The 20,676-nt window shown below is 36.1% G+C and overlaps 2 non-coding genes across 2 annotated transcripts; both read right to left on the bottom strand.

The window, feature by feature from the left end:
• Nucleotides 1–3,068: 3,068 nt before the first annotated feature.
• Nucleotides 3,069–3,201, bottom strand: LOC126024804 (small nucleolar RNA SNORA51). Its single transcript, XR_007500906.1, has one exon. It is a non-coding gene; the product is annotated as a small nucleolar RNA SNORA51 (small nucleolar RNA).
• Nucleotides 3,202–18,229: 15,028 nt separating this feature from the next.
• LOC126025415 (U1 spliceosomal RNA) lies at nt 18,230–18,393 on the bottom strand. The gene has a single exon (XR_007501422.1). It is a non-coding gene; the product is annotated as a U1 spliceosomal RNA (small nuclear RNA).
• Between the last annotated feature and the right edge of the window lie 2,283 nt (nt 18,394–20,676).

The raw sequence follows: 20,676 nt of genomic DNA, 5'->3' as shown, positions 1-20,676 counted from the left end.
GAGCATTAGAACGTACATGATGATTTCAAGAATGAGCATGCACAGAGCTCTTACTGTGTAAATGAGTGGGAGGTGAGATTTCTACAGAATGTGGAAACACCCCCAAATTGTATAAGGGCTGATGAGAACATGATTTCATGGACTAAAAACAGTAGATTAATCATTCCAGAAAGTGGTTCAAATGGTAAAGCAAATGGCCAGTTTGTGTGAACCTAGGATTTTAGTCTTAGGACTCTGTAGCTTTGAGACACTTCTGATTAGGATTCCTAGTGCCACACAGCAACAACAACACAATGGAGGTAAAGAAAGAAATTACCATGCACAAATACAGGGCCAGATATTAGGGGAAATGAAGTAACTAGCAAAGCTCAGGAAAGACATTTGCTTTAGTGGTAGTTATTATTGTGTTGTTAAAGTTCAAACCCAGGCCCCCACACCAGCATGGGCTGTGCTCTACCACTGAGCCTCATCTCTGTCCTAAGATATATATTTTTAAAGAAAAACAACCCTCTCAAATAGAAAACTGTGCAGTGGTCAATACAAAGGATGCATGTGGATGCAGACCTACTAAACGGCAAGTATGTTCAAAAATACAAAAACCAGCATATGAAGCTATAATACTAAGGAAGAAAATTGAAGAGTGGAGGTCATTCTCTTAGAACCACATAGTAGTGACTTTGGGAGACTACTCCTGGGAGAATGACCATAAAGTCCAGATGTAGCTTCCTTAACACAATGTTAGAAAAGAAGCAGAAAACAGCAGCAGATGTGATTAGGGGGAGGGGGAGATGCAAATAGGAATCTGGGGTCAGAGGAACTAATGCAGGGGAACTATTGTGTTTGCTGCATCCCTGAGGCAGTATTGCTCATAATCAGAGTTCAGAAGGCACAGGGTATGTGGCACCTCCATCCACAGGACAGTAGAAAGGAGCAAGAAGAACATAAACTGTGGATCTTCTTCAATTGCAGTTGGGAGCAATTAAGTCCTGGGAATGTAGGGTGTGCTTTCAACTCTTATGCAAAATTTTAAAAACTCAAAAATGAGTAGTCTATCCTTTCTGTACAAATATTACCCCTTCCATAATTTCCCCCTAAGGCTCCAAATCACCTCCCAATATGTTTCTTTACCTCATTCCCATAAACAGAACTGCTAGAAACAGACCCAATACTTTCTATTTACCTAAGAATAAAGATGAAATAAATGTTCTTAAAGGGAAATTAAAGTCCTATTGCTTTACCTTGATTTTGTTATTCATCATTACCTACCTGTGTATTAATTTTAAACCAAGACAGTTAAGGAAATTTTTATAAAGAAGCATCATTGCTGGGGGGACCATTCAGTATTTCAAAATAGAAGGCAATAAAAATGATAAACACCTTAAAAAGCATTCAAAGGTACTGGATTTTGTCACATAACTAAGCAATTCAATTTTTCCAGCTGTGCCTCTCCTTTTAATAAATAGCAAACAGAGAATTTTTTCTCCTTCAAGGAAACACATAATAAAACTGGAAAGGGTAAAATAAAAAGATAAAGAGTTCAAATCATGTGAGAAGTTGACCAATGGGAAGGAGATTTGGGGAGAGAGATGGTTTCTAATTCACTTGCCAATAGATATTTAAAGTTTCTAGAGATTTTCATTACACCAAGGAAAAAAGGCCTGGTAATTACATCATTTAAATACTCTGCAGTGATCCTAAGGGTGATTTGAAGATTTGAACCATAAAAGGCCATGCTGTGACAAACCGAATCAAGTTAGCAGCGGGTGCTTGGTGCCCATGCTGCTGCGTACAGAGCCCTGAGGACATCGCCACAGTGTTTGAATGCCTGCAGCTCTGTAGAGGACAGTCAGGGGCTTGATGCACTTTCCTGGTTTCTTCTCATTACCAAAACTTCTCAACCCATGAGAAATGAGAAGTTCAAATGACTCCCATTCAAAGCAGGATTTTCTTTTTTTCTTAATATTTTTTTATTTAAACATCTTGGTTACAAATATGATTGTGGTTGGGTTTCAGTCATAAAAGATGACTCTCCCCATCACCAATGCAACATTCCCACCACCAAGGTCCCAAATATCCCTCCTCCCCTCCTTGCCCCCACCTAGACAGGCTTTCGCAGGATTTTCGATGTTTTGCTCATCAAGGTCTTTTAAGTAGCTATTTTGTTCTTCCCAACCTTCAGGGGTGCTGAAGGCAAGTCCAGGGATTTTTTGACACAATTGTGAGCATCTAACCAAACAATTGAATTTTGAACAATAAATTACATCTCCCTCCTCTAAAATTCCCTAGGATGGAAGAAGAGGATTTCTAACTTCTCAGAAGTACTAACTACTGAAGTTATTCTTGACATTTTTAAGAAGTTTAAGTAGGGTCTTGACTTGGTGGTACTATGAGAGGAACAGTTGGTAAACCTTCTTGAATTGGAGTGATTCAGGCTGGTTTCAACAATGGGCTCCAGAAGGGAACCCAATTCCCTAAAATTGAGTGACTTTTAATTTGTGTGAAAGCAATGTTTCTTCTTATTGCCACTTATTATCTCCATCTCCTTTTAAAAATCTCACTGGTATGTTTAGTCTTACCACTTCTTAAAAAGCATAATTACTTTATTAGCTCATTATCATCATTCATTATAAACACTGGCACAAAGCCCTGAGGAAACCTCTGGGAAGAGTGAGTTGAATTTAGAAAACTTCCATTCTGTATTTTCATATTATTGTGCTTTTCTTTCTCTCAGTGATTCTAATTTTAATATTTTTCAGATTATCATTGAGCCATAGCATAGAAAACATATTCCATTTAAATTATGCCTTAAGATAAAAGTTGTCTCTGGATAAGAATAAACAGGACTTTTTGTTTCATGCTGGGCTGCTACAGGTATCATCGTCATAGAAGCATAAAAGGAGGAAATAGGTGAATAGTTATCTTGTCTACTCCACTGCATTTTTCTTCTTTTTGAGAATTTTTTATAATAAATGGCTTTAAGGATTAAATAATTATTTTATTTATTACTTATTTAAGTTTAAAACAAAATTTAGTTTTAGTAACACATAAATGGAATTTTTTTTTCTTTTTTTTGTCCCCCAATTCACAATACATACCCGGCAAGGGGCCTGTGTTGAGGTGTATATGGGGTGCCTTTACTGTACCTCCTCTTTCTATACAGCCAGTGTAAAGAACACAGCCTGTGGTAAGAATTGGGAGGCCTTATTTTATCTTTTATTTATTTTTTTCTTTTCTTCAGGGCAAACTAAAGTTGTTTTTTTTTTGTTGTTGTTGTTTTTAAGTAAGAATTCATTTAAAGGACAAAATTGATTAACATAATAAGGTAAACTAATATAACATAATATAGTGACATAACATAACATATAATATAATTAATATAATAATAATACATGTAAGTCAAAGAAAGTTTCTGATTAAAAACACAATTTTCTTTTTTTTCCATAATGGCTTACATATCTTTCACTGTAGTATTTTGGGTACATATTCACATTAAATCAGGGGAATACCCATCACCTAATATGTCCTCTTCTCAATCAAAAATCAAATATACTGAAAATAGAGTCCTGTCTAGAGGCTTCCAACCTCAGTTTGAGAGAGGATGTGAAAAAAGTAATTAAAATACCACAACAATACACACACACACACACACACACAAACTATCGAATTAAATAACCGATAAGCACCACAACAATAAAAACAGGCACCACACAATAATCTCGGTTCTGAAATCAAATCATACTCAAGTGCAAAAAGAAAGAGAAAGACAAAACAAAATAAAATAAAATAATATTGGAGACATCAACCGTAATCTCCACACCAAAATAAAGACGTCAAAAAAAATAGATCATTTATTCTCCTCTTGCTGCTTTCGTGGTATGTGGAAGACTTCTACTTTATCTTGGATGGTAAAATCAGACCTGTTTCTAGAGATCTTGGTGGCTGTGCAGATCAGGGAATGGAGTTTATGAAGTCTTTCTTTGTGGTTCTAGCAGTTATGCTTCTTCAATGTCCTTTTTTTGTTTTTTATGTATTCTAGGTGTTTCAGAATAGTGCTACCATTCTGTGTTTTTCTTTTGTCTTCTGACTTACTTCGTTTAACATAACATGATCTAGGTCCATCCACGTTGCTGCAAAGTCTGTGATTGTATCATTTCTAACTGCCATGTAATATTCCATTGTATATATGTACCACATCTTAATGATCCATTCATCTGTTGTTGGACATCGAGGTTGGTTCCAAGATTTGGCTATTATACTGAGTGCTGCAATAAATAGTGGGGTGCATACGTATTTTGGAATGAATGTCTTTCCATCTTGGGGATATATGCCTAGGAGAGCAATTGCTGGGTCAAATGGCAGCTCAATTCTGAGTTCTTTGAGCACTCTCCAGACTTTTCTCCATAGATGTTGGACCAAGGGGCATTCCCACCAGCAATGAATGAGAGTTCCTTTCATACCACATCCTCTCCAACAAAGGTTGTTCCCATTATTTTTGATGTGAGCCAACCTCACTGGTGTGAGGTGGTATCTCATTGTTGTCTTGATTTGGATCTCCCTGATGATGAGTGAAGGTGAGCATGTTTTCATGTGTTTGTTGGCCATCCTTCTCTCTTCCTCAGAGAAATGTCTATTCATTTTGTCTCCCCATTTTTTTATGGCTTCGTTTGGTTTTGAAGGACTCAGGTTTCTGAGCGCTTTGTATGTTCTAGATATCAGCCCTTTATCTGATATATCAAGTGAAAAGATTTTTTCCCATTCTGTTAGCTGTCTTCTTGCATTAAGTAGGGTTTCTTTTGCCATGCAGAAGCTTTTTAGTTTGATATAGTCCCATTTGTTTATAGTTGATGCTAACGTTTTTGCCATTGGTGCTCCATTCTCAAAGACCCTTTTGATATAAAGGTCTTCGAGTGTTCTGCCTATTTTATTCTCGATAAACTTTATAGATTCAGGTCTGATTTCCAGATCTTTGATCCATTTTGAGTTGACTTTTGTATAAGGAGTGAGATATGGGTCGATTTTCACTTTCGTGCATATGAGTTTCCAGTTGTACCAACACCATTTGTTGAATAGGCTTTCTTTGTTCCATTTCATATTCTTGCCTCTTTTATCAAATATTAGTTGGCTATATATCTGGGGGTTTATGTCTGGGAATTCTGTTCTAATCCACTGGTCTGAGGTCCTGTCTCTGTTCCAGTACCATGCTGTTTTTATTACTATGGCTTTATAGTATAGTTTCAAGATAGGTAAGGAGATACCTCCCAACTTCTCATTTTTCAGAATGTGTTTAGCTATCCTGGGTCTTCTATGGTTCCAAATGAATTTTATAATTGATTGTTCTATTTCTTTAAAGAATTGTGTCTGGATTTGGATAGGGATTGCATTAAATCTATATAGAAATTTGGGTAAAATAGTCATTTTGACTATTTTTTTTAATATTTTATTTAAACACCTTGATTACAAACATGTTTGTGGTTGGGTTTCTGGCATATAAAGAACACCCCTCATTACCAGTGCAGCAGTCCCATCACCAATGTCCCAATTCTCCCTCCCCCCACCCCAGGAATTCAAGGTAACTTAGATAAAGAAAATGTGAGGGGGAAGCTTAACATGCTGCTTGACTAAAGTTAAGTATCTATTATGAACACAGACTTCAAAGGACTATGTAATTTAGATACACCCCATAATATTATCATGCAGAAGTTTATGATAAATTCAGTCTGTCTTGAACCAAGCACACCCTATCTTACAAGTGTCTTGACAGCACTATGCTCTGCCATGATGGACATAAGGTCATCTACACTGGAGACAGAATTAAAGATCAATCTGTAATTTCAAGTCTCAGAGAGCAAATTTACCATCTCCTCTTCTGCCTTTCCAGTAGGATATAGTTTAATATCCACACAAGGATAGCTTTATCTACTCTATGAAGCATACTGTTCATGGACATTACTTAGGTCTAATTCTACAATATCAAACTCAACCCCCATCTTCTATTCCTAAAATAGTTAAGCTATAGTTGCCATGTTTTATTCTTTTATATCTAATGTCATTAAATGTAAATTTATTTATTTCAAATTAATCAATCTTTCCCAGTTTTGTAAACTAATGCTATTTTATATAGATATTTTAATGTAACTTAAAGAAGGTTGCACTGGTGAAGGGAGGTTTACTTTTGTATGACTAACACTCTGCTACAAACATATTTGTAATCATGATCTTTAAAAATATATTAATAAAAATAAAAGTCATCATTCCCCCTTTTAAAAAATCCAGTAGAAACAACATCAAAAAAATTCTGTAGATTTTTTTCCTGGTTTTTGGGCCACACACAGTTGTGCTCAGGGGTTACTCCTGGCTTTGTACTCAGGAATCACTCCTGCTGGTGCTCAGGGACCAGCTGGGATACAAGGCATCAAACCTGTGTCAGTCACCTGCAAGGCAAACTTTCTACCAGCTTATCACTCCATACCCAATTCTATGCTGTTCTTATTTCTTATTAAAAATTTCACATGGAATCTATCTTGCTGAGTGAATTAAGTCAGAGGGAGAGAGAGAGAGAGACGCAGAATAGTCTCACTCATCTATGGGTTTTAAGAAAAATAAAAGACATTTTTGCAACAATCCTCAGAGACAATGAGAGGAGGCCTGGGACTTCCAGCTCACTTCATGAAGCTCACCACAAAGAGTGGTGAGTGCAGTTATAGAAATAACTACACAGAGAACTATCATAATCATGTGAATGAATGAGGGAACTGGAAAGCCTGTCTAGAGTACAGGTGGGGGTGGGGTGTGATGGAGGGAAATTTGGGACACTGGTGGTGGGCATGTTGCACTGGTGAAGGTGGTGTTCTTTACATGACTGAAACCTAATCACAATCATATTTGTAATCAAGCGGTTTAAATAAAGAAAAAAATTTTCAAAAAAATTTCAATCAGTTTCTTCTTCTTCTTCTTCTTCTTCTTTTTCTTCTTCTTCTTCTTCTTCTTTTTCTTCTTCTTCTTCTTATCCTCCTCCTCCTCCTTTTTCTTCTTCTCCTTCTTATTCTTCTCCTTTTTCTTATTCTTTTCTTCTTCCTCTTCTCTTCTTCCTCCTCCTCCTCTTTCTTCTTCTTTTCTTCTTTTTTTCTTCTTCTCTTCCTCTTCCTCTTTTTCCTCCTTTCTTCTTCTTCTTCTTCTTCTTCTTCTTCTTCTTCTTCTTCTTCTTCTTCTTCTTCTTCTTCTTCTTCTTCTTCTTCTTCTTCTCTTTTTCTTCTGGCTATTTTCTTGTTTGTTTATTTGTTTGGGGGCCACACAAAGCAGCGTTTTAGGGTTATTTGCAGCTCTGCATTTAAGAATATATTCCTGGATGTGCTCAAGGGACCATATGGGATGTCAGGGGACTAAATCCAGACTAGAGCTACCAAGGCAAATTCTACCAATTGTGCTATCTCTCTGGCTACAGCCAATTTTCTTATTCTTGAATAACCATCTCCAATTTTCTTGGCAACAGATTCTTGAAGCTTTCTTTTAAAAGTGATGCTGATAACCTTTCCAACATTGTCTACTGTGTCTGGAGAAAGCTGAGCACCAGTTCTGTGTCAATGGGTCTGAGTCATGATTTCTTTTCTCTATACTTCAGCAAACATCATTCTTGTTTTCTCAGTAATTTTTCTTCCCTCCCATCTCCACTCTAATCAATACAATATTACTGAATATGGTTGCAGTATTCTCAATTCCTTGTAATTATCTATTATTCTTTTCTATACCGCCCCTTTCACTTGATTTACTATGTGATCTGATTCTGTATCGGTTTAAGTTTAGCTATAAGATAATACTCACTTATTTTCTCACATTTATGTAGTTCAGATTTCTCCCTGTGTCTAGTTCTCAATTGAGGGTCTCCTAAGGTTAAAATCTATATGACCAAAAAAAAAAAATTGAGACCGGCGCGGTGACGCTAGAGGTAAGGTGTCTGCCTTGCCAGCTCTAGCCTAGGAAGGACTACGGTTCGATCCTCCAGCGTCCCATATGGTCCCCCAAGTCAGGAGCGACTTCTGAGAGCATAGTCAGGAGTAACCCCTGAGCATCACCGGGTGTGGCCAAACACCAAAAAAAAAATCTATATTACAGCATAACCAACTTTTACCCAGAAGTTCTGATGGTATTATCACCTCCATGCTATTCAGCTTACTGCTCAAGTCTGTTCTCTGTGAATATAGGACCTAGGTCCTTTTTCTCTATTAACAGTCAACAGGCTCATCCTCACTTTCAAAGATTGCTCTCTGATTCTTAAACATGATACCCCACCATCAAGTCAACAAAGCATTCCTCTATTTTCATTTGAATCCACTTTCTGGGAGCATAAGTCTCTGATTTATGTCTCATGTGACTAATTTAGGATTAGATCATTCCTCTCCCTGGGCAAGATCAAGCCACCAGCTTTACAAACCACCTATCTATCCCACAACTGGGATATGCAGTCAAATGAACAATTCCCTTATGGCCAGAGTGAAATACAGAGAGCACCTAATGAGTAGAATCATGTTGTGTAGCCACACGAATTGTCTCTGATAGGCAGACAATGGTAGCCATACTATCATTTGGAACTTACAAGCAAATTGGCATTGTCGGATTCTCATAGTGTCTGGAAACATTTAGCATCTCCTTTGGTAACTCAGTAGCCTGAGACAACCCCAAAACCAGTTTATGTCAGGAAATGAGTCTAATCTTGTATTCATGAATGCATAGTCTAGCTCAGCTGCAATGAGAAATATAATAGGTAAGACCCTGCTCAATTTCCATAAATCCATTTAAGCTTCTGTCCAATCTGATCTATGCTATAGGAGAGTCAAATCATAGTTAAAATGTTAAGACTAAGGAAAATTTCATGACCTCATCTCTCCTGACAGCTGCATAGTATTCCATTGTGTATATGTACCACAGTTTCTTTAGCCATTCGTCTGTTGAAGGGTATCTTTTTTTGTTTCCATAGTCTTGCTATGGTAAATAGTGCTGCAATGAATATAGGTGTAAGGAAGGGGTTTTTGTATTGTATTTTTGTGTTCCTAGGGTATATTCCTAGGAGTGGTATAGCTGGATCGTATGGGAGCTCGATTTCCAGTTTTTGGAGGAATCTCCATATCGCTTTCCATAGAGGTTGGAATAGATGGCATTCCCACCAGCAGTGGATAAGAGTTCCTTTCTCTCCACTTCCCCGCCAATACTGTTTATTCTCGTTCTTTGTGATATGTGCCATTCTCTGTGGTGTGAGGTGGTACCTCATAGTTGTTTTGATTTGCATCTCCATGATGACTAGTGATGTGGAGCATTTTTTCATGAGTCTTTTGGCCATTTGTATTTCTTCTTTGTCAAAATGTCTGTCCATTTCTTGAGAGAGAGAGAGAGAGAAAAACGCAGAATGGTTTCACTCATCTATGGGTTTTAAGAAAAATGAAAGACATTCTTGCAATAATAATTTTCAGACACAAAAGAGAGAAGAGCTGGAAGTTACAGCTCACTTCAGGAAGCTCACCACAAAGAGTGATGAGTTTAGTTAGAGAAATAACTACATTTTGAACTGTCCTAATAATGAGAATGTATGAGGGAAATGGAAAGCCTGTTTAGAGTACAGGCGGGGGTTGGTGGGGAGGAGGGAGATTTGGGACATTGGTGATGGGAACATTGTATTGGTGATGGGGGGTTTTCTTTACATGACTGAAACCCAAACACAATCATGTATGTAATCAAGGTGTTTAAATAAAATATATATATATATATATGTGTGTGTGTGTGTGTGTGTGTGTGTGTGTGTGTGTGTGTGTGTTAAGACTAAGACCAAGAAGAAACTATGGCTATAATAAAGAAATAGAACAACAATAAACTCTTTGCACTGGTATACAAAACCAGTTACCAAATAATCTGTGTGGAAGTTTTGGAGAAGGGAAGAACCAAACAAGAATTAACTTTGGAATAGAGGTAGACGGTCATGGAAAATTTTGTGGTTATTGGGTGGAGTAACTTTGTCTACTGATACTATAAACATCAATACTATTGTAGCTATCTAAACTATAGTAAAAATAACTAATTTTAAATGAACATCCTTAAAATTAAGTAGTTTCTTCTGTCAACATAGGATAGATTTCTCAGGAGTAGAAACAAAAATATTTCCTTCCAAGTTTCCCCTAAGGGTTTAACTTGTTTCTTTACAAATGCATGTTAATTCTTAAGAATCTAGTAGTTTATTATTCAACAGATGACCAGTTCTGTAAATGTTCTATGTTACCTAGATGACATTGTGTTAATGATCAGTGGTCAATGTAATTATGCTGGAAATACACTAATGTTTCAGCACAAAGTATGCTATGCGTATCCTTTCTGGGATTTTCTGTGTGCTTCCTAGTTTGCAGAGTAGAACTAGAGACTTTAATTTCTTTTGCTAAAATGATTTCTATCTCTACAGTGTTGGATACTTTTCTGGGTTCTTTATGCTCTAAAGTAATTTTTATAACATCAATTATCTCTAAAACATGTACAATGAATAGCTTGCTTTGGTATAATAGTTGCTGTTAGCATATGTGGAAAAATTGTTTTGCTATAGTCAAGAGAGAAATTCTTTGAGTGGAAATACAGAATTGTGTACTGAGGATGAGCATATAATCCTAGGAGAAAAATTATATTTACAGATTCTATTTCAATTATACTCATTAACTTCAATTTAGAGTCCATTTTCTATCACTTGAAGATTATTAATACTTATGGAACTATCCATATAGAATCAAACTATTTTTATACACTTGCCTTTTCTTGATGCTTTGTAATTATTTATGCTCATTAGTTCACATGGTTACTATCTGAGTCATCTATTAAAATTTTATTTTAAATATTTGTAAAGTTGGAACAGCACAGACTTGGGTTTGAAACAGATAAAGGAGGAGGTTTTGGGTTGAAGACATAGCACAAGGGTTCAGGGTCTTGCTCTGTGTAGAGCTGACCCAGTTTTGATTCCACAGTGCTGTATATGGTACCTTGAGCACTGTCAGGAGTAAGCCCTAAGTATGGCTGAATGTATGTCCCCCGTCCCAAAGCAAAACCAAAAGAAAGTCTCAAGCTGTATTTGTGGCAAAGAATACAGAAATTTACTGAAATACTTTGCTTTAAATCTTAATAAGTCAGATACAGTGAGTAGGGCATTTGTTCTGCACGTGGCTGACCTGGATTCAATCCCTGGCATCCGATATGGTCCCCCAAGACAACAAGGAGTAATTTTTGAGAGTAGAGTCAGGAGTAACCCCCGAGCATCGCCAGGTGTGGCCCAAAAAACAAACGATAAAAATACTTAATAAGTCAGTAATAAATGCAATGATATTTCTCAAATCATTTTTCTTCTTTTCACATTCATTTTAATTAACTGAATATGTAAAGTTTAATATACATACTAAATATTTCATATTCATGTATTTTCACTAAAGATAGCCCCATAACCAGTTTGAAATTACCAAACAACTTTTTATATTTCTTTTTGCCACTTTGCCCTCCCCGCCTCCCACACACATACATACACATACCACCAAAGTTAATGATTATCCTGACTTTTAAAATTATAGCTTAGTTTTAGGTTCTTTTTTTACTTTATTTTATGTTAACATCTATAGTTTATTTTTTAATAGTTAGTATATATTTTCACAAATATTGTTAAATATGATAAAATATAATAAATACAAATAATATGATAAAATTTTTATGTATAGATTCACACCTCTGTAATAATATAACCTCACTGAATCAAAGTACTTCCAAAGTGAAGTACCATCCCATGATGAAAATTACTGTTTCCAATCTGTTGCAGCAGCCCTGGCTTACTTCCCACTGGTTCTGCAATTGCTACCAGGACAAACACAAAACATCCTTGAAATTTAATATGAGATCATATTTTTCTATTCTTTTATTTACTAGAAGGAGAGTAAAAGATTTTGGAAATAATCTGGATTTAGGGTTGGGGTGATCTTTCACTTTCTTAGGAAAGTTTAGAAACTGTCAAAGTCTTCATCAGAGAATTGGTGTGGGGAGAGAAAGGGAGGAAAGAAAATAAAATATGTTGGAAGTATGTACTTCTTTCTTATTTCATTGGCCAAAGGTATATTTCTGGTCAAATCCTGAAGATATGATTTGTGCTACCATCCACTTATCAAAATCCATGAATTAGCCAGTAGAAATCAGCTTTCTTCACACTTCTAGATGCAAGCATCTGTTGGAAAACCTAGAAAGTCTTCCCTTGGGAAAGTAAAAAACATACCTGGAAAAATGCCTCAAGCAATTTTCTGGTTTCATTAAATCCTGGGTAGTGACACAGATGAAATTCATAGAGATGTGTCTTTTGTAAATAAAGCATCAGGTCAAATGACTTCCCTAAAGAAGGACAACAATGGCTCCTGGCAGAAAAATTGTTCTCTCAAAGAGGATAATAAGGACAGGAGGGCAGCCAACTGCATTTAAGAAGAGAATGGCAGGTGATATCTTCTCTGGGATTTCCAGGGAAAGTCATTGTAAGCTACCTCCTACTGTCTTCATCAACAGATACCAGAGGTCTTACAACTCCTCTCACCTCTCCTGTATTTTGCTTTGAATCTGGGGAAATTTTTTTGGACCACATATGGGCAGAGAAGCTCAAGGGTTAATCCTGTCTTGTTGCTCAGATATGACTCCTAGCAGTCTCAGGAGACCATAAGGGATGATAAAGATCAAACCTGGGTCAGCCTCATGCAAAGGCAAATGGCTTACCTACTGTACTATAGCTCAGGCCCCTGATTCTGAGTCACTCAGGGAATGCTTCAAATTGGACACTGCCCGCAGGTGTCATCAATTCTTGTTGTATGGGAGTCAGTCAAACCAATGGTGCTAAAGTTAGTGATATGGATATTCTGGGCAGAAAGCATACCTTCTGGTTAAATCTCTTCTGAACCATACCTGCAAATATTACTTAAGTGAATTATGGAGTTTCGAAATAATTCATTCTAGATTGTTAACTTGTGCACTAAGGGTAGTAGCATGCACCCTTGGAGAAACAAATCAAATACAAAAGGCAGAAGTTTGCAACTACAGGTCAAGGACACCTGGGACTATCTGAGCTGGGGAGATGGAGCCTCCTCACAGAGCTCAGTTCTGAAAAGTGTTTAGAAGTTTGACTGGGAGTGTTCATTCTGACTAACCCAAGAACCTGGTGTGTGTTATTTGCTAAATCCACCCTTGGATGCTAACACAGAACATCCTCAGAAAGGAACACAGCCCAGTTCTAGTCACATGGCTGCAGTTTCCCACGAATAAACCTACTATACATAGAGGTTTACATAGTAGGGCAATAACAAGGCTGTTCTTAATTTCTGTCATACAGATACTTTCCCTTCTGAAAGATATGTTTGGACTTTACATGAGGATACAAATGCAGATTTCCACAAGTAAACTGATTGTTGGGTGTCACCAAACACAAATTTCTCCATCTTTTCTTGAACACCCCTTTTTCTGGTAAAGTTGAAAATCTGATGGATAGCAAATGCTAAGGACAAAACTTTAATTCAAGAACTAATAAACTATAGAGCTGCCTGAAACATCAGTGTTTGTAATTTTGGGGAGGAAAGACTGAAAGGCATATTGTAAGTTTCAAAACAAAGCAAGGCATGAAGGAACATTAATAACATTACTAACAAACATTTTAACAGCATGGAAGTTTAATTATCCTGTATATTAACTAGTTTTTTCCCTTCGGTTTTCCCCATCTTCTATCACCCCCAAACCAGGAACTGAGGGTCATATGTAAACAGCTTTGAAAGAATAACACACACCTTGATTATGATAATTATTCACAAGGTAGGAACTAGAGATTAAAGAAATAAAATAAGAGTCAATCTTGGTTTAATTCCTGGCACTACATACTGGTCTTCCAAGAATTTCCAGGAATGATTCCTGAGCACAGAGCTAGGACTAATCCCTGAACATCACAGGATGTGACCCAATTATATTCAAGCACATTTCTCTTCAGTGATTCCTTAATCTCTGTAAGACAAGAGAACATCTCACTTCGACACACATAGCAGCACTCAATAAAGATTTCTGTGTAAAAGTGGAATAAGCAAGATATTCTTAGGCATATTTTCTATAATGTAATTATAGTGTAATTTCCTATGTGTAACTTTAATCTCTACCTATGCCTTTCTATCTTCTATCTTGGTTGAGCTTCTTGTATTCATACAACTGAGCCAACCTTTGTTTTTTTCTTTCTTTTTTTCCCTATCTTCCTCCAAATGTCCAGTAAGTTCCCATGTTTCCAGAGAATAAGTGGCACGTGAAGACAGAACTCAAGGGAGCTGGAAATAGGCATATATCTGGACACATCAGACAACTGCCAAACAATAGTATTCTGTACAGTGAATTCTCATGAGGAGAAGTACTGCATTCTGTTTCCCTTAGAGATATTTGGAGATTTTTTCAGCCAGTTCTACACAGGAATGCTTACAAGCCATAATCAAAGATGTGACCCAAAAACTTACTCCTTGCAAATTATTTGCAGTTTGTTAGCAATTAGAAACACTCCAGTGAGTGTTGGACTAAAATACATCAAGTCATATCAGCTATAAAAACTGCACTTCATCCTTCAGCCTCTCATTAGAGAGACTCAAATTAGATTCGCTGTACCTAGTTCTTTCTCTTGAATAAACACCTCATCGGGGAATAGAACTCTGCAGTTACATTAGTCAGACCTCCATTAGCCTTTCTGTATAGGCTTGAAACCATACATTATCTGAGTGTCTAATTTCTAAACAATAAGAAATAGTGCAAATAAATATTTTACTAGATAGTCTTTTCTCTGTTTCTCCCACTAACACAGCGGAAAACCCTGATATAATGTTTGTAAAACACAAAAATATTCTGGAAAATGGAGAAAAGCTGAGTGAAGGAAGAGGATCCCAGGAAGCAATAAGGTGGTAAAATCCTCTTTTTTTCTTTTGTTTCATCTCCTATGTAGAAGCAAACAATTCAGAAGTGCCAACCGAGACATACACACATGCAAAATTCATATCATAGGTTATACAAAAATAAGAATTTTGACCTCTCTAATGCTAGTGAGCACCTCCACTACTAGGGATCCATAAAGACCAGATGGGGGCTGAACTTCTCCCTTACTGGTCACAGTATTGATGGGCCAGTCAAGAACCAGCATACCTCTCTCTGTTCTCATCCAGTGAAGTGGCAGCACAGTACTGCACACTTATTGAAGTAGGATCAGAAAAATTACATGAAAACAGATAAATGGTAGTCTTAAATACATTTCTGAGTCTTACAACAAAATACATAAATTTAGATTTCAACAGGAAAATACTAGTCATGCCAAGAACCAGAAATAGCTGAAACTCTGGAGAAAATTATCATGATGCCAATAGGCAGATTATGAAGTATAAGCATGTGCCAAAGGTATTAAAGCAGGTATAGTCAGAATGCTTCAGTGAATAATTATATGAAAACACTGTAGTAAGTGAAAACCAAGATGCCTCTGCAAAGAGCATTCTTGGCAAAGAATATGTAAATGGCCATTAGGACTTTGAAAGTACAGGAACGGAGGTCAAACCTCAGTGAATGGTGCAACAGCCGAAAAAAGGGGGGGCAACAGCAGTAAAATCACAGAATTTGAATAATATGAAAAAATACACTTGATATATGTACTTAAATTGTGGCTAAACATGATAATTTAAACCAAAAAACCTAAAATGGAACTCGAAGTTGTTACTTTGGAAAAGGTAGGGCAGACATTTAAAGAGCACAAATAAAGTAGTTTTTCCTTTTTAACTTGATTTTTTTCTGATTGTACTGAAGGTTGGATCATTACAATTCTGTTTGAGTGATTCAAACTGATGTGGAAGAAACACTTAAGAAAAGCATATTCTAAAATGAGATAGATAAAGGAACATAGAATAGCTTTTTGAAAAGTATAGAATTACATTAAAACACAACACAATAAACCTTTTAGAAAATAACATGAAAAGTGTACAGAATCTAGAACCAGGTCAGGAATTTCTGTGTAATTGATGCCAAAAGCCTATAAAAGGAAAGCAATTTTTAGATGGACTTCATCTAAGTGAAAAACTTTTTCTGCCACAAACATTGGTGAGAAGAAAGAGCAAAATGCAGATTGAAAGAAAATATTTGCAAATCACATACCCAATAAAAGACTTGAAAATCATCAGTTAAAAAATCCAATTAGAAAATAAGTAAAATATATGAGCAAATATTTCACTGAGGAAGATGCACAGATGGCAAATGACAACACAAAATAAGAACATGATAGAATGTTCAATGTCTCCAACAGTCAGTGAATTTCAAGCTAAGATCACTATGAGCTATCATCAGACACCTACTAGAAAGTCTAAAATGGTTTTTAAAACTTAAGTGAGGACAATTTACTTGCAAAAAAAATGTGAAAACCCAATTTCCCATGCACTGTGGTGGGTATATAAATAGGGACAGTTACGCTGGAAAAGACTTTGAGGTTATAATTAACTTCTCAAGACTGCCATAGCTAATGGTCACAAACTTGGTCACTTTAAAATAAAATAAATATATTCTTTAACTATTCTGAGAGCAGAGAATCAAAACCAAAACATCTTCAAGATCATATACTTTCTGCAAAGACCCCAGAAGAAGAACCTCCTATTGGTGGTGGTCACATCAGTCCATCTCTACATCCCTCTTTTTTTTTTTTTTAATTTTTTAAACCATTGTGATTTACAAAGTTATTTATAGTTGGCTTGCTTCGGGACCAATCTCATCACCAGGGTCAACCTCCCTTTACTAATATTCCCAGAGTACATCCCAGGCCAACACCCCCTGCCCCAACCTGCCAGAATAACAGGCTCATTTTTAATTTTGATTGTTAAAGTTGGGTCTGATGATTTCATCGTTGTTGAATCTGGCTTGGATAGTTCTGTCCTTTCTTAACACCACCAACAAACTTGAGACTCCTTGGCCCCTGAGCCCTGTTTTTCATATTTATATTTCTTCTCCTCCACTCAATTTCTTTCCTTCTCCTAACTATACACTGTCTAGCATGTTCTTGACAACCTTTACTTAAACCATTGCATTTTTTATATAGTTATTCTAAATATTAAATAAGTGATACTTATATATAAATACAAATGATATAAATATCACTCACAAATAAGTGTAAGTGATATTAATACTAAATATAAGTGATATCATTCTATATTTATCCATCTTTTTCTGACTTCATTTTAATGTATCTTCAAGTTACATTTATGTTGCAGCAAAATGCATTGTTACATCATTCCTTACAGCTATGTAATATTCCATTGTGTATATTACCACATTTTTATGATACACTCATTTGTTGTTTGACATCTAAGTTGATTCCAGCTCTTAGTTATTGTACTGGGTGCTGCAATAAGTAGTGGTATGCATACATTCTTTGAAATTAGTGTTTTTCTATGCTAAGATATATACCCAAAAGCAGGATTGCTGAGTTGTATGGCTGCCTCCCTCTTGACATGGCTGCCCTTCCTGAGTGTTTCAGAGTCAAATCTCCTTTTCTTTTCTGTGGGCATATTTCATCTAATTTAGGGCTACTAGAAAACATCAAGACTTCTTAGTTTTATTCTAGCTTCAAAGACCCTTATTCTAAATGTGATCATATTTTGAAATTCTAAAAAATACATTGAGAGCCACAATTCAATCTAATGTAACATTTTATTATAAAACAAATATTTCTTATAGGATGATCCAGTAATTATATTCATATTTATCCCAGATAAGTAAGGAATGTATGTTAAAAATAGTATGTAAATGTACACATCAGCTTTTTAGTCATAAAAGATCAAACCGGATCTTCAGTGATTAATCATTATAATTTACCTACATCATAAAAGTAATAGCAGTAATAAAGAATAAACTCTTGATATTCTCAATAACCTGGATGTATCTCCATAAACTGTTCTTAGAGAAAAATGCCAATCTTTAAATTTAATAAACTGCACGGTTATATTTATAACACATCTACCAAAAGACAAAATAATGACAAGACACAAACACTACATTCCACATCAAGTATGTGTCACTTCTTTTTTGTTGCTATTATTATTTATTTTTAATTTTTTATTGAGACTAATGTGGATTACAAGTCTATCACAGTTATATTTAAGGTATGTAGTGACAGTGAATTAGGGCAATTTTCTTTTTTTTTTTTTTTAATCAGGGGAGATCGCACACGCAGTCCCCCACTACCACAAATTACGCAGTCGAGTTTCCCACATTTGGGGAAATCGCAGGAGTCAGCACACCCAGAGTGCAATGGATAAGCCTCGCCCTGAGGAAACCACCTTCGTGATCATGGTATCGTCCCTGCCAGGTAAGTATTATTTAGGGCAATTTTCACAGCCAGTGTCAACCTCCCTCACCCCTTTTCCCAGCATATTTTTAGTATTATTCTTATTAATCTTCTTTGATATTCTTGATCTTTTTTGGCATTACCTCTAATCTTGAGATAAAATATTTATATTTAAATTATGTATTATTAAAGTTAATAACAACATTAATAATATGTTATAATAAACATTTATATTTTAAATGTTTTCCTGTTTCTTTTCTATTTCCTTATCTGATCAGGTCAGTAATTACAACTGTTCTATTTTTTCTTATAATTTGATTCACTCTGGCTATCTTGATATGATTGCCCCATAATTCTTAGATACTCTAATCAGCTTCTCACTCCTTTTCTCTTTTTTTTTTTATTGTGACTGAAGTTCATTACACAGAATTATTTATAGTACATAGTGACAATGAATGAAGGGCTTTCCCACCACCAATGTTGTCCTCCCTCCACTCCTGTTCCCAGCTTGTCTCCCACATATCCCTCCTTTACCCCCCCCCCACAGAATTCTAATGTAACTGGTCTCCACCTTACAGCTTCTTATAGGTTGGATATCTAATCTGCTTGGTGTTCCAGTCTGGCTATTTTTTATTTACACTACGTGTTCATATGACTGGTCCTGGTATCATTCTTTCCCCCCCTCAATTTATGAGGTTAAATGATTCAAGTTATGCTATTTTGTTGGAGATAAAAAGGTTAAGGAAAAGAGAAGAAAAAAATTGGTATCAACTATGCTTCCTGTTGTTGGATTTCTACCAGTTTATCATCATGTTCTTTGATTATTTCCTTGTGTGCTGAAGTTTCTCACGAATCTGTACAATATAATTTGAATCTGTACTATATAATTTTTAATTTTGTTTTTTTCACCAATCTTTTATTTCTATCTTTTTCATTTTTCATTCTTATGGTTTCCATCCCTGTGCTAAAATTATATTTCACGCTATCAACTTTTAAGCCAGTTTCAGGAGATTTTTAAATTCCTTATCAGATAGTTTTAATATATATGTAACTGGTTTCAATTACTTCTGTCATTTGAATAATCTATTTACAATTCTGGATAATCATACAGTCATCTCAGAGAAATGTTGACTATAAACTATAAAGTTTAGTTCTATTATATGACAGTTCTGCTTCATCATGCTAAATAGCAAAAATTGTTTGATTAGGGTGATAATATAGTGAGTGGGGCATTTTTCTTGCATGTGCCCAACCCAGGTTCCATCCTAGCATTCCATATTGTCTCCAGAGTCTACAAGGAGTGATTTCTGAGCAAGGAGCCAGAAGTAACCCCTGAGCACCTCCAGGTGTATCCCCAAAACAAAAACAAATATATGGTTTGGTCATAGTTTCTTGAGTAGCAATATAATATTTGTTCATTTATGAATAATTATATACCATGTTTTAAACTTTTGGGTTATCATAACTGATACCTAGTAAAGAAAAGTGAAAAGCAGTCCCTGTACTTTAGGAATTTTGTCCTAGATGAGCATACATAAGTAGGCAGTAAAAAGAAAATTCTTAGAGTATATTCTCTGAATTCCTTAACCATCTGCGTAAATCAATATCCATGTTAACAAGTATTTGTAGTAGATTGGCACCATTGACTTCTGCAGGAAGGGCTCTTAGCAAAAAATAAGACAGATGCCTGGCTTGTCCAGGTAGTAATCTAGCATTGACATGCCCAAACAATGAACTCCTTGGCGTTCTGTTAAACACAACCTCCATTTTCTGCCTCTCTCTAATCGCATAAACCACTCTTAATGACTTAGAACTTAAAACAAAGGGCAAAGTGTCAGAGCAGCTGTGAGCTTGGGGCAGAGATGTAATAGCCTTGAGACTATGGGACTGCTCTGTTCTTCACAGGACTCTCGCTGATAAATTGTCTGTGTTGCAGCCTCCATAAGAGTAAGTCTTTACTGTCCCTTTGAAGCCTATGATTTCCCTAGCAAGACTTTTCATTTTGACTTAGGCCATGGCTTTTCCCCAAGCTTCCTTAAACGAAGATACTGCTCATTTGGGGGAGATTGGAGGTTTGGGGGCTACACCCAGTGGTGTGCTCAGGAATTATTCCTGACTCGGCATTCAGGAATTACTCCTGGCAGGTTTAGGAGAATTATGTGGGATGATAGAGATTAAAATGGATAGGATATATGCAAGGCAAACATCCTACTCACTGTACTACCACTCCAGCCCCCGTATTACTCATATTTTAGGGCCTGCTTTTACAGGGAGAATTCCCACAAATAGTCCTAGCGAAAAGGGTATGGTTT

This window comes from Suncus etruscus, chromosome 12 (assembly GCF_024139225.1).
Source record: "Suncus etruscus isolate mSunEtr1 chromosome 12, mSunEtr1.pri.cur, whole genome shotgun sequence".
NCBI lineage: Eukaryota > Metazoa > Chordata > Mammalia > Eulipotyphla > Soricidae > Suncus > Suncus etruscus.
The sequence above is the reverse complement of the archived record's forward strand: the minus strand, read 5'-3'. Positions and strand labels throughout refer to the sequence as shown.